Below are 15,632 nucleotides of genomic sequence, written 5' to 3' on the forward strand. Positions count from 1 at the left end.
TCTTTACTTTTTTTTTTTAAACGAGAGGAAGAACATAAAGTTGGGTGGGTAGGGGAGGGTCAAGGAGGAGTTAGGAAAGAGGAAAAACATGGTCAAAGTATTACTTTTGTAAGTTGCCCATGTCCTGGGTCACTATGTAACCCTGGGGTTGGCTGGAACTTGCTAAGTAGACCAGGGCCCTGCACTCACAGAGATGCCCTGTCCCCTCAGCGCTAGGACTGCGTGCACCACCACACCTAACTTATGTCATTCCTGTTCATTGTTCTGAAAAGATTTCTATCAAAGGATCCTCTTTTTCAGCATTAGGACTCCTTCTGAGTTATTAAATAATTCAATCATTTGATATTTGAGTGCCTGTGGTAGCAGGGCATTCGGTGGGATAGTACAGTGAAACAGGAGTGGTCACTTGCCAACAGTGAGAAAAAGCTGGAACTTTCATATTAGGGAACAATTTTACACTAAGTGGTGAGAACCTCAAGCAATGTTGATGTCTTTAGGGGAATTTTTACAATTTAGGAAAATCTTTAATTTTATTCTCACATATCATAACTAAATACTATTTTAAAAACAGATTTACTTCTTACTTTTTATTGATGGCTGTCTGTGTGTGCATTCATGCATGTATGTGTGTGCTGAGATGGTCCAAATCTGAGTGGGCATATGTGAAAAGATCTACAGCTTTAAGAATACCATCAAAGAGGTCCCTGATCTGACAGAAAACTAAAAACTACTGCAGACAGCCAGAAAGGTAACAGCAGAAGAACTCTTCTTGGTTTCTACCTTGTCACATAGTCAAGTACAGGCTAAAATCCAGGTACTATTTGAGATGACATTATATTTACCTGTTTATTTCTAAATCTGTTATGGAAGTATACTGTGATTTTTCTAGGAAGTTAATTCATTCTCTGACACAGCCATAAAGGGAACCTGAAATTAGGAAAACAATGATAGTCAGTTGGATCATCTTGGATCAGTCATGTAAAATTAATGCAATCTAATTTAGAAAAGGAAGAAAATAGTAAGCAAGCATAATATAAAGTGTCATTCTTGATGTTAAGATATTTGTAACTGGTTGGACCCCCCAGCACTATACAAAAAGTGTAACTAACATATAAGTTACGTTACTTTTGAAGCAAGCAAAACTAGAGAACTTATGAATATATTTTAATAAAATAGAATAAAGAAATTATCATTCTTAATACAAAACAACTTAAAAGTAAAAGATTAATTTGGAAACTTAAATTTCAAGATAATGAGATACATTTTCATCTTAAAAAGTAAAGTCCTAAAAGTGAACCACAGAAATAAAATTCTACCCAATCAAGCAACATGCAGAGAGAAAAAGGATTTTTAATTATAATTAAAATGAAAACAAAGCAATTGAAAATTTAAAATACTTGAGTTGGCAGTAGAATTCTGTAGTAAAATACTTGCCTAGCCTCTATGATGTCCTAGGTTTGCTCTCCATCATCACACACAGTCACAGACAGACAGACAGACAGACACACACACACACACACACACACACACAAAAAAAAAAAAAAAAAAAAAGGAAGAAAGAAAGAAAAATCTTAAAAGTACTTGCTGAGTTCCACCTCTGGGAATGAGAGACCATTCCCTATTTCTCCCTCCAAGTAAAACGAAAAGCCCCGGACATATTTATCACATACATAAGAAATCTGAAGATAGAGAGAAGATAGACCATGTATGGATCTCAGAACCCAAGAAAAATCATGTGAAACATTTATGAGTTTTCTTTTGTACCTTGTATATGATAGAACTGGACCCAAAGAACTTGGCAGCCTGGAAACACCCAGAAGCCAAGACCTCCCTAAAAACACCAACCAACCAAGTAACCAACCTAAACAAAATCCTGCTTGCCCTTGCCAAACAATCATGAACAAGACAATGCAGATGAAAGCTATTTTACTTAGCCAAACACAAAAACACTGGTCGGGAGTAGGAGTTGGGGCTCCATAGTCCCCATTCCACCACTACCAGCACAGGTCAAATGGAAGCCTATCTGAGTGGCACTCCTCAGGCTACAACAGGAAGCCGAGTTCTCCCTGCCAAAGTAGTATCAGAGACCAGCAGTGAATCAGTGCTTGCCAGCTGATAACAAGGCCTTTCTCTATGCTGTCAATAAAGGCCATGCAGAATGCTTGGATTCTCACTTGACATTACCCTCTCTGCCAGAGGTTAGTGTCAGAGGAAAGCTAGCATTGAGTTAGGCCTTTTACCAATACACACTACAGGGAACATGCCCCTTTAGAGGCCACATGGGGGGTATTAACATTAATGAGGCAATGAGGTACTCTTACCTCTCTCAACCAGAGAATATGGAGAAGTAACGCCCAACTTGAGTATTAAGAGAGGCAAAGAAGGGACTTGAAATCGTACCCATGGGGAAATAATGAGGTAGAAGCCACCTTCCCATGCTGGAGCAGCAACAGCAGAGGCTAGTAAATAAGGGGTTAGTCAAGTTTTGTTCTTTTGAGACAGGCTGTTACTTTACATAGCACAGTCTAGTCTCAAGCTCAAAATCTTCCTACTTCAGCCTTCCAAGTACTGGGAGTACAGGGATTTTGCCACCATACCCAGCTAAATCAGGACGTTTAAATAGATTACAGAATCTCAGAACATAGAACCTGCAATGTTCAATGTCCAATGAAAATGACTTATATCACAAACCAGGAGTTTTTTAAAATTTATTTTTATTATTTTTAACTCTGTATTCATTAATTGTTTAAGATGGGCAGGAGTTCATTATTCTATTTTTGGCTATTTTCAAAATCAGGGCCAGTATAATAACACTTCAAGAACTGCATAGATATTTTTAAAAGTTGCCAAGCCAAGGGATGAGAATGCAGCTCAGTTGGTAGAATGTAAACAACCAGCACCACATAAAATCAGGCATCCTGATACATGCTGACAACCCCAGAATGCAGGAGGGAGGTGGAGGCATGAGAATGGTAAGTTCAGGGTCATATTCAGCTAGTCTAGGCTACATAGAGCCTGTTATTTTTCTTTTATAATTAATTTAATTTTACATATCAGTCACGGATTCCCCTGTCCTCCCTCCTCCCACCCTCTCCCCAATCCACCCCCATTCCCACCTCCTCCAAGAGTTGTTAGCACTGTGTAATTCCCAACTCATCCTTCAGAAAAACAAGGCAAGGCCCTGGATTCCGTCCTCAGCTCCGGGGAGGTGGGGGTTGGGGAAAAGGCTTCTAATGACCAACTCGGGAAGAGCCCATGGCTCCAGAGGTTTTTAGGAGCTGTAAAGACTTCCTAAGTCTGTCACTTTGCCATGCTAACTTGTCCTCACTCCCTCTGGTTTCCTTCCTCTCCCATCTTCTACCTTTCCCATGTGCTATATCCTCAGGGTGGAAGGGAAAGATACTTCCATACCTCATCCGACTTCTCTCATCGATGAGCATTAGCATAGGGGGGTTTGCTAAAGGACAGAACAAGGTGGAGGGGCTTCCTAGATCTGTGATAAGGAAGGCATGCTAGGTTTAATAACAGAAGGGCCTATTCCCCTAGAAAAGCCCAGCCTGTGTCAAGGAACAGGCTGATCTCTCTATTAAAAACAGGACTTAGAGAACTGGTGTGTTTGTGAAGTGCTATGTTGTTACGGTAATGATTTCAAAATGCTATGATCAGAAAAAAGAAAAGAAAAGTGAATGTTTTCTGATATGTTCTTATGTAAAAAATCTTTACAATATGTCTAAAAAGTAGGTATTATTTCTGCTTTATAGAGAAAAACATTGAGCTTCAACAGCTCCACTGGTTTTATTTTCTTCTTTAGTCATATTTTCCTAATTTGTCTTTATAATATTCTCATTATGAAAAATGAAACCATTTCTGGAAAATCTCCACTTAAGTGAGAAAATTAACAGATACCAATACTAAGATGATACAGATATCAGAATTATCTGGCAAGAACTTTAGAGCAGCATCAGTAAAATGTTCCAAAAACAATTCTGAAAACAACTGAAACAGATGGAAAAACACAAAGTTTCAGCAAAGAAATAGAATATATTAACAAATGGATATGTTAGAAGTAAAAATACAATATCCAAAATTAAACTCACAGGATGAAGTTAAAAGCAAATGAAGATATTTGAAGAAGGAAGAGTGCACTTGAAGACAGATCAATGGGAACAATCAAATCTGAATAAAAATCATCATTGGAGCTCTAGGGAAGTGAGGAACAATCTGAGAAAATGTAACATCTTTGTCTTCAAAGTTCCGAAAGGAGAGGAGAAGGACTGGACTGCATTTACTGACTGATCCCTTTACAGAACTGAGCTACATTCTCACCTCCCACACCCCGCTGTGTGGTTTCAGTCTCTTCATTTCCAGCATTATAGCCTGTGTCATAACCATGACTGCAAGTTCCACAGCTCTTCAAACTTCTAGCCACAGTGAGTTAAGTGTCCATCGGATTAAAGGAACATAACCAATGAACCAGAGCAATGTTGACCCACTGAGGCTTTAATTGGTTTCCTTAACTAAAATGACAATTCTTCCCTTCCACAAATGGCTAGGTGTCACATTAATCTATTTCAGTTTTTCATAACACTTAGGTACCTGAAGTTAAATATTCTTCTCTTTAATATCTGTCTCCTCCACTAAAAAGTCAGTTCCATGAAAGCCTGGATTTATATATTCTGGTCTCTGATGCATAATTTATGCTTAGCTGGGCAGTGGTGGCGCACGCCTTTAATTCCAGCACTCGGGAGGCAGAGCCAGGCGGATCTCTGTGAGTTTGAGGCCAGCGTGGTCTACAGAGCAAGATCCAGGACAGGTACCAAAACTACACAGAGAAACCCTGTCTCGAAAAATAATAATAATTAAAAAAATAATTTATGCTTAATTTTGTATTTGGTAATGGATAACTGAAAACTTCTTCCTTGGGAACTCAGTTCTTAAAATGCTAATTTGAAACAAGTGTGATTTCATACACTATTTTAATATTATCGAGATAAAGTCAATACACAATAAAATATGCCAGATTTAAATACATAGAACAAGAGTTTTAACCAAAATAAACACGGATGTAATCACTACCACAATCATTCCTATTATCTCACCAAAATGAGCCTTCATGATGCTTTACAACCCATGCAATTTCAGCTTCAATACAGAAAAGCCCTACACGACTTCAGGAAGAAGTGGCTTGGCTGATAACAGAAGTTTTATTCTATATGTACCAATTAAAGAAATCAAAATACATATGTAGTAGGATTTAGTGAGACAAAAGAGAACATCTTTCTCTATGTCTTCCTGACACACTCTAAATGCCAACATCTTTCTTCCCTCTTCTCCAGGGAGTGTGTTCTTGAGTGAGTGAGTGAGTGAGTGAGTGAGTGAATGTGTGTGTGTGTGTGTGTGTGTGTGTGTGTGTGTGTGCGCGCAAGTGTGTATGTGTATGTGTTGGGAGGCAGTGCACATGCCCCGTGTGTGCTTACGCATTCAGGCCAGAAGTCAATATTGGATGCCTTCAGTACTGTCTTTACCTTAACACTGGAGATTTGGTTAGGGTGGCTGGCCAATGAGCTAGCTCCAAGCATTCTCCTGTCTCTTTCACTGGCACCCCCAATGCTGAGAGGTGACAGATGTATGCCACTGTGCCTCTGTGGCAGGCGCTTTACTGCCAGAGCCATCTCCCCAGTCCAGGAAGTGTGTTCTTGTTCATCATTCAAGTTCTAGCTCGAGCATCTTCTCTGCACACACAGCTCCAACTCTACTCTCCCCTTGCTCCCCTCCAAATAATCTCCATGGTCCCATAACATATTACAACTATTTTTATCTCAGAATCTGTTACACAGTTTATAAACAATCATGAGTCCATAAGGACTAGCAGATAATCCTACACATTTGTGCAAACCCAATATCTGGCATGCACAGCAAACAGCCATGCTAGACAAGGAAATTACTCAATCTCATGACTCTGGTAAGACAGAGCCTACCCTGCACACCTCAGCTCAGCACCTAACTCTGAAATAAAATAGTTTTGTTAGGCGTTTGGGCATATTCTTCTAAGCTACTCTTCAAACAATTTAACTGAATAGTCAATTCAATTAAAAAGTCACCACTTGGTAGAAAGTACAAAGCTTTCATTTAATTTTTAAAATACTGAATTTTAACAAGGATGCTTAGAAACACTGGGTAACTGCTTATTAGAATGTCATTTTTAAAAATCTGCATATGTTTATCTAAAGATAAATTTATGATGGTTTTCCATTGCATAAACAATGAAGAATTAGTTTTACACAATAATTGGAAACAAGTTGGTTTTTCTTTAAAATTTCTTCTTAGTTCTTTTCAAATAGATTTCAGGATCCTAATCCAGCACAACAGCCTGCTTCATAAATGTCAACTTTCACTCCCCAACTGTTGCTAACGTGTTAAATGCTAAGGAAACAAGCCTACTTTTTCAAAAGCCCTAAAGAGAAAACCTGATCTTCAATTTATAATGTAAAAAGCATTTCAAACTGAATTCCTTAGTAGAGTATTATAATTTTGTAAACATATCTTAGCAATATATTTGACAAGACAATGACAGTTGCTAGTGTTCTTCTGTCCTCAGTGGAGAGAGAAAAGATTGTAAGAAGCAAATGAGAAGACTCACACACTGGTTGGTTAAAGTCAATAGACACTTCCAAAAACAGTTCTACTTTATCATTAAACATTCTGTAAATTATCAGTAAAATGCCTATATTGTTTTTTAATTTACTGTAATAACTCTATCTTTCCCACAACAAAATGCATCTTTCAGAGTTAACAAAGATAGTATTTGTCCAAAAACATAGATGGCCAGAATTGTATTCACAGTTTAAAATGAGGACGCCAGCTTGATAACCACCACTGAAACAGCTCACATGAAGCAGTAGTCTATTCCTAACACACAACACTTAGTCTGTGAGTCTGGTGTCCCTATCAAAGCCAGATTAACCTTCGGAATTATACAGCTCTTCATTCTGTTTTGGAAAACAAACCCATCAGTGACTCCCTGTGCTGAAGAATGAAATCCTACCGAGCAGACTGCATTTCGAGCACACTCAGAAGCCTGCCCTTCCCTGTCTACATCTCCTACCTGTCCTCCAGTCAGTCCCTGCTGGCAGGCTGGCCCTGGTCTCCCCAGAATGCCTTCCCCACCTCCAGGCTCACAAGAGAATCCAGACCCCTCTAAACTTTTAAACCCTACAGCAAATTCCCCCCAAAACAAAAACAAAACAAACAAACAAATAAACAAAAACTCCACCAAACTACATGTTTGTTCCCCATCGCTCTTAGCAAATTTCTTTTTCTTTTCTTTTCTTTTTTTTATGGAGCTGAGGATCGAACCCAGAGCCTTGCACTTGCTAGGCAAGCACTCTACCACTGAGCTAAATCCCCAAACAGCAAGTTTCTTAAACAGAGGTTCTGACCAGGTGTGGTAGGTAGTACATGCCTACAATCCCAGCACTTGAAAGGTGGAGGAAGGAAAATCAGGAGTTCAGGCTATCCTTGGCTACATATTGAGTTTGAAGCCAGCCTGGGCTACATGAGACCTTGTTTTAAAAACAAAACAAGCAAAGAAAGCTTCATCATATATGTTTTAGTTTTTAAAAACATTATTCCATGGATTTGTTCATCTTAAAGATAAATAAAATAATTGTTGAGTAACCACTGTACTCCGTACTGTTCTTGGCATTGGCTTACAGCACAGAACAAAAGTGATATCATCTCTATTGCAACAGTGCTTATACTTCTATGTAAGCAAAATGAACTATTGGGCATCAAATTTCCCACTGCTAACCAATTAGGTCATCTTCAGTTTTTACTATTATAGTAATACTATTGTGAATATAGTTCTAACACAGCTTTGTTATCCCTGGGATTGTTTACTTAGAGCCAGTTCCCAAAAGTACTATCATCAAATCAATAGCCTTGGATATGTGTATGGCTTTTATGCTTCAAATGAGTTGTCCCAATTCAAAAAGTAACGTGTGCCTATTTGGTTCCCCATAGACCTCTTATTGTTGCTCATAAGAAAAAAATTATTATTGTTTTAATTTCCAAAGATGTTCAACTCTTTTCCTTATGTCTATTTATTCTATGATGTCTATATTCCAATGGGAATGTCCTATACTTGTTAAAATCTTTTTATAAAACAGTAGTCACATTTGGAAAGACTTTTAAAAAGTTTTAATTATACAAATTTCTTTATTAAAAATTGCTTCACTGTATACAATCACTGCTTTACAGTTTTCTTATTTTAGATTCCTATTTTTATATGAACTAGCTGTTCAATTTTAAAAAGTTAACCATAACATCTGTATCTGGACAGGCTCAACACTACATTTTCTAACTGCTATTTGATTATTCTAAAATCTAAGCAATTATACTATTGACAGATTTTTATGACTATTGTAATTAAGCCCCTAAATAACATTTCCTCAATTTTAAAGAGAATTCTTTTTCTTAACTTGTGTAGATGCTGAGTCTCTGAAAGGATAATTAAATTGGACAGGTGAAAGAGCACACTGTAAAGATGTCCCAGTTCCCTGGGTTCACACAAGCCTATGGGAATCGCGCCCTTCATCACATCCGTCTAGGACCACGGATGCCAAGAGCTTAGGTAAACTCACGTGCAGCTGGATTTTAACTTAATTCGAAAGCCTTTCTTTGAAGCAGTTTTCAGAAAGACTGAATCACGATAGAGCACTAAAATAAAAAGCTATTGTGATGCAAAAGTTGTCTGTTGCAAGCCAAGCAAGGGCAATTAAAGGCACTAGAAATTGTGCAGTCTCTCAAAATAGACCACAGAATTATCAGTGCTGCGCGATATTGATGTCACCAATCTGCATTTGATCAAATACTATCACCCAAGTGCTGGATATCAATCTGTTAGAAGTCTCCAGCTGACTGAAAAAGGAAGCTATTTAATTCATGGTTTCTCTATAGAAAACTGAAACTGTGATTTTAGCCAAAAAAGAAAAGCAGTTAAATTCCAAGAATTTCCCGAATTACTGAAATTTATCCAGAAAATTATAATGTGTGAAGAGATTAGTAAAGCAAACACAGGTGAGGGAAGGCAGTTTGTCAGAATGTGGAAAAGAGCTGATCTCAGTCTTAGGGGTCCAGAGAAGATGGCTATGAAGGAGCACACACTGCTGTCAGCAAAGCTTTTGAACAGTTTTTAAGCCTAGCTTTAAAAAAAAAAAATCAACTGAATACCAGGCTCAGCTGTACCCCCAGGGGAGAACTGTTGGAGGAGCGGACAAGGGGGAAGGGATGGGAGGAGGGATGAGAGGGGATCTGTGGTTGGTATGGAAAATGAATTTAAAAAATTAAGGAAAATACATAGGCATCTTAGTCTCTTTGCCTGCTAGTGTGACACACTGCTCTGACTAAAGCAACTCAAAGGAGAAAAGAGTCGTTGTGGCAGATGGTCCCGGGTGTGGTCCATCACAGCAGCAGGAGCTTGAAGCAGCTAGTAAGCATTTTTACTCCAAAAGAGATCAGAGCATAACAAAGAATGATCAGAAAGCAAGTCCAAAATACAGCAGGCAGACAGCACATCCCGCAACTCCAAGTCCAAGGTCTGGGGCTTGTGACAGAAGAGCCCCAGTTCTGCCTCCTGCAGTACCACACAGAGACTCTCTCTACACCCTGCCCTCAGCTCTTCTTGGTGGAGCGCTCACGGTTCTGACATCTCTGCTATCCTGGAGTCTCTACTGAAACTCGGGCTTCACGTGCACAGCTTCACACAACGATCTCTCAAAGACCGTTTCTGCAGGGACCCCAGTCCTGCTACTTTTCACCTGGCCTCAGCTGCTTTCTGAAACCACGGTACAAGCAAGACTCCATGACCCCTTAGTGCCTTAAAAAACAATGCCACACCAACAACCCTTTGTTCTGCAACCGGCTAGATCTGTGGACCACAGTGGAGCCAGCTTCTGGGTGCTCACCCTGCCAGAACACTGCCATCTAGGCAGCTGCTGTTGAGAAGTGTTGAGAAGCGGGGACCCCTTCAGTTTAGGCTTTCTTCCTTCACATGAGTTCAGATATTACAGCTGCTCTCTCAGAATCAACCTGAATGCTCAGCTGTCCTGAAATTTCCTGTCAAATTTTAGAGCACACTCTGTGAAGTTCAATTTTACTCACATTCTCAGGACATGGGCAGAATGAAACCAGATTCTTGGCCAAACTATCATACACGTGACCCTGGTTCTTGATAGAGTCCTTGTTCTCCTCCAAAACCTCAAGAGGCAGGCCTCTGCTCCCTGTGTCTGCCTTGGCATTCTTGTCTTCCAAGCTCTCATCAGAAAGTGTGAGCAAACTGATTACAGCGTCCAGTGACTTTTCTAACCCAAAGTTCCAAACTCTTTCACATTCCTCTCAAACCAGTTTTCAAGGCCTAAGAAGAAATGACCAGGCTTATCACAACCCTGACCTCACTTAGAACCAGTCTCCTTTCCTGTTGTTGTGAGAAAATACTCTGACCCAAGCAGCTTCAGGAAGAAAGGGGTTCTTGTAGCTCACAGTTCTGGGAGAGAAGGTAAGGCAGCAGGAGCCTGAGGCAGCTGCTCATACTACATCCATTATCAGGAAACAGGAGGAAATGCAAACGTGTGCTCCGCTAGTTTTCTCCATTTTATACAGTCTAGAATCCCCTGTCCAGGGAACGTCCCACCCACAATTTAGATGTGTTTTCCAGCATCACTTAACAAAATCAAGATACCCACTAACAAGCATGCTCAGAGGTTGGTCTCCCAGGTGGTTATAGATTCTGTCGAGTTGACAGTTAGCACTAATTGCCGCAATTTCAAATCTATGTCATCTATGATGACCAGTGGGATTGAAAGTACTGACTTGTATTTATGGCGATATGAATCGACACTTATTCAGTTACTCCTTTACCCATTCATTTCCTGCTTGAGAATACCAAAGAAGCAGCTCACAAAACGAATGACACAATGCATAAAGACCAAACTGTTAGGATTCAAGAACAAATACGCGAGGAGTGAAGAAAATTCAACCCAACTGAAAAATTACTGACCACCAGTGAGGTAACTAAGTAGCAAAAAAAAAAAAAAAAAAAAAAAAACCGCAGTCAAGAAAATCTCATAACATTGAATAAAAACATATAAAAACAGCTGAGAAAAAAGCTAATAAATAAGGGTCTTAATTCACCAAAAAGTAAAAGTAATAAGAACTTTCAAACACCACGTGGTACTTGACCAAGGTCAAAATGTCCTATGTGTGTGTCTGCGTATGTGTCCATTCTGGGGACCGAACCAGAGTATTGCACAAGTCAATCAAAAGCTTATCACTGAGTTACACCCCTGCCCCAGTCCTGGACCATTTGTTCATTAAGATTCCAAGGCCTGAGGCACAGGAAACCAGGGATTTCTATCACTTAGTTACAGGTAAGCCAATGCCTGAAGTACTGAGAACTTGCCAACTGCTCTTGTGACTTCCCTTTCTTAGGTCCTCATATTTGTATATATGTATGCTTTGCATACTGACCGTTCTCACTCCTTACCTCCTTAGCACCCTTGTCCACCTTCTCCACTCTTCGCTAGTCTCTCTAGAGCACTCACGCCTATTTATTTGATCTTATGACCTACCAAGATCAACCAGGCCCAGTGACTATGAGTTTGGAGCTATGAACCATGGTGGGTTCTGCAGAGGGCAGATGACTAAAGACAGTGGTTCCTCCTGCCCTGGAATCTACTGACTAACCAATAGTTCAGAGGGTAGGTAGGGCCTGTGAGCCCCTCCTGCTTTCTTGGCTGACTGTTGATACAGCTGGTCTTCATGTGCCCAGTACAGTAACTCCAGATGATGGGAGTTAATGATTACAGTAGCTGTGTCGAGGCTAGGAAGTGGCATTTTGTAGCCTTTCACCCTATATTCTGGTTCTTGCATACTTCCTATTCTCTAACACAATGATCCCTGAGCCTTAGAAGGGGTAGTATAATTGACTTGCTGGAGGATGGGCCTCCATTGGTCATTTATTTTCTGATTCTTGATTAGGTCCACTTCTTAGCCCACAGTAGAAGAAACTGGAAAAGATGATCATGAATTTCCACAAACTGCCATGATGGAGTAACAGGAACCCAACATATCCTCTCAGATTAGACCACCAGAAAACTGAGTAAGACAAATGAACAACATTTGGTTTTGGGTTGCTGTTATTGGTATTGCTGTTGCTGCTGCTGTTGTTTTGAGGTAGGCTCTCTCTATGTAGCTCTGACTGCCCTGGAACTCACTATGTAGACCAGGTAAGTCACTCTTGTTAGGATTCTGCCCTCACTCCAGTTCAGGATCTTGCATCTTTTTTTTTTTTTTGAGCTGAGGATCGAACCCAGGGCCTTGCGCTTGCTAGGCGAGTGCTCTACCACTGAACTAAATCCCCAACCCCAGGGTCTTGCATCTTACTTCATCAGTGTGCATTAGTCACTACATATGCACCTTACAAGCCAGATGCAGACCCCATCCTCTCTCTCTGCTCTCTGCTCTCTCTGCTCTGCTCCCTCCTACCCTCACCCCCACCATCTTTCTCTCTCTCCAGGCCTGGCTCTCCTCTTTCCCCTCCCCTCCCTTTCCCCTCCTAATAAAGCTCTGAAAACTAACACTGGGTTCTGTCCTGACCGTGACCTTTCCACGTGGTACCCAGTGCCACTCGCCACAACCAGCGCTGTTTATCATCCTTTCAACTCTCACTTACTAATACTCATCAAGGAGGCTAGGCCTGCCCAGTAAGGTGTTTGCCAAGCAAGCCTGAGGAACTGAATTCAGAACCCCAAACCCACACAAATGCCCAGCTGTGGCAGTGTATGCCTGTAATCCCAATGCTGGAGAGACAGAGACAAGAGCGTCTCTGGGTCTTGTTGGTTCTCTAGTCTAGCAGAATTGGTAAACTAGAGGTCCATTGAGAGACCTTAGTAAAGGATGATATCTGACAACTTCTGACCTACACACACTTGAGCATATGTTGCACACATACATACGCACACACAAAGAAAACCCCTCATGTATATTAGCCAACATCTCACATGGCATTAGGGCCTTTGTAGGAGAGAACAGTCCCACTTCCTTTTCTTTTCCTCTCTCATTACAAGGTTTTTTGCCTTGATATTTTATCTCAAAAACCATGTCATCAGAGAGTCCTCTAGCCATTAACTCTGCTACACCACGCTGTCTTCAGAGCACTTTCCAGAATGACTAAACTTGTTTATTTGCTTGTCTATTATTCCTTATCAGATCCACCGGAAGCTTCTCTGTCCCTGAGATGTTCGTATACCAGCATGATACCGAGCTGACTTTCCTTGACTTCTTGAATGAACTAACAAGGGAAAACATAGCTCCCTAGAAAAAGAAAATCACTTGCTGAGCCAGGTATACTGGAGCACACCTACCACTGAAGAGCTTGGGGGGGGGGGGGCAGAAGATCAGAAATTCAAGGCCAGCCTCTGCTACACAGTCAATGGAAGGACAGCCTGTGCTACATGAGGTCCTGTCTAAAACAAACAAACAAACAAACAAAAACAAAATAAAAACAACCCTTCTCTGGACTTTTCAGAATTTTATAGCCTTAACTGGGTATATTTTCATCTTTTTATAATCAGTAGTATATTTCTCACTTTAGACATTATATAGTACTTGAAAGTGTAAAAGAATTCACCGGCAAAACAATCTAGCCCTAGCATCAACTCAACTTATGAAGAAAATCCCTTTAAACTTCCTACCATGGTTTTAGTTTGCCCAGATTTTCTTTCTTTCTTTCTTTTAATCAATTTGAGTACTTCCTAATAACTTTAAGGAGATTTCACATAAATTGACATAACATTAATGGTTTTTTTTTCTCACAGCTTCTTATAAAAATCTTTATTTTTATAATCTCCTTTAGTTTTCAATATTTCCCCTGGTCCTATCTGGATATATTTTGTCTATTTTTTCTTTTTTCCTCAAATCCTACTCTCTCTGTGGCTTCTGTATTCCCACTCCTTTGCCTTCATTTGCTTTGTCATCCGCATCTTTTCTACTCAGATTTCTTTATTTTGTTGAGTTGTGTTTGTTTTACTGAATTCTGTAACTGAATGTTGAGTATATTACTTTCTTCTTTACCAATGGCAAATTCAATTGGGATTATGAATTTGATTTTAAGCCCAGTATTGGTCTTACTTAGCGCGAGTTCTATTCCAGCTCACTAAATAACAATTTATCTACTATTAAGTAGTTATTTAAAAAATATTTAATTTTTCCAAATTATTAAACACTTTTTAACTTTTGTTGTAGTTACAAAAAGGATATGTATTTTCAGTTTTGTTCATTTTCTAGAATTTACTTAGCTGTTCTTGTTTGTTTGTTTGTTTTTCTGTTCCACAGTCAAGTGGAAAGCATCTCTAATCTCCAATTACAATGGAAACTTCCTACGCAACGAAAACTCCTCTATCAGTTCTACTTCTTAAGGCTCGAGGTTCTCCCGGCACTAAATCCGTCTCTAAAGGGCTGGAGAGAGGGCTCCTCCGCAACTGAAGCACGTGCTGCTCTAGCAGAGGGCTGGGGGTGTGGTCCTAGCCTCCACAGCAGGCAACTCACAAGTGCCTTTAACTCCAGTTCCAGGGGATCTGATGCCCTCTTCTGGCCTCCAAAGGCATCTGAATTCTCATGGAACACATAAACACATGCAGGCATGCACATACACATAAATAAAAAAATAAATACATTTTTACAAAATCTATTTAGTATGAAGAGTAAGAAGAGAAATTCTCAATTTTGTACCAAATTTTTATGTCTACTTCATTAGATTTGCAATGGGCAAAAAAGTATTTCTTAATATAAGAAAGCTCTAATTTCAAATCAGTCAACCAATCAACCAAGGTATGCAAAGATAGCTTGGTTAGTAAAGTGTCCGCTACACTACTATGGAGACCTGAATTTGGATCCTCAGCACTATGTAAAAGCAGTGGCACTTGCTTTTATATCTGTAAGAGAAGCTGTAATCCCAGTCCCAGATAAAACCTGTAGGGGAAACCTATAGACCACTAGAGCTTGCTGGCTAGCCAGTGTAAGCAAATCAAAGATCTCTGAGTTCAGTGAGAGACTTTGCCTCAAAAATAAATAAATGTAGCTGGGTGGTGGTGGCATACGCCTTTAATCCCAAGCACTCAGGAGGCAGAGGCAGGCAGATCTCTGTGAGTTTGAGGCCAGCCTGCTCTACAGAGTTCCAGGAAAGGCCTCAAAGCTACACAGAGAAAAAAACATAAATAAATAAATATAAACAAACAAATAAATAAATAAGGTGGATAGTGATTGAAGCAGACACCCAATATCAACCTCTGGCCTCTACACCCACATATGCACACACTCATGCTCTCACACACACAGCTGAGCATGGTGTAATCCTTAGTACTTGGGAGGCTGAGGCAGTAGGATATTGAGTTTGAGGTTAGTCTGGATTATTTACCAAGTTCAAGGTCACCTAGGTTACACAGGAAAGAACCTCATAGGATCTATTAAAAATTTATTACATTTACTCATTAATTTGGAAGGGTGCTCATCCCTCAGCACATGTGTGAAGGCCACAAAACAACTCACAAGCATCAGGCCTCTCTGATGGGACCACC

The 15,632-nt window shown here is 40.0% G+C and overlaps 1 protein-coding gene across 8 annotated transcripts in view; it reads right to left on the reverse strand.

The window, feature by feature from the left end:
• Window positions 1–15,632, reverse strand: part of Ncoa1 (nuclear receptor coactivator 1) — a 202,034-nt gene that overhangs the window by 112,841 nt on the left and 73,561 nt on the right. For 6 of the 8 annotated variants that reach the window (XM_036170290.1, XM_036170284.1, XM_036170285.1 and 3 more), the window contains exon 3: window positions 843–927. The exons of the other annotated variants lie outside the window; for them this stretch is intronic. The gene's annotated coding sequence lies outside the window, so the exon portion shown is untranslated. The remainder of the gene's footprint in view (window positions 1–842; window positions 928–15,632) is intronic. 8 annotated transcript variants of the gene reach the window in all.

The sequence above is a fragment of the Onychomys torridus genome, chromosome 21 (genome assembly GCF_903995425.1).
Source record: "Onychomys torridus chromosome 21, mOncTor1.1, whole genome shotgun sequence".
NCBI classification, from domain to species: Eukaryota; Metazoa; Chordata; class Mammalia; order Rodentia; family Cricetidae; genus Onychomys; species Onychomys torridus.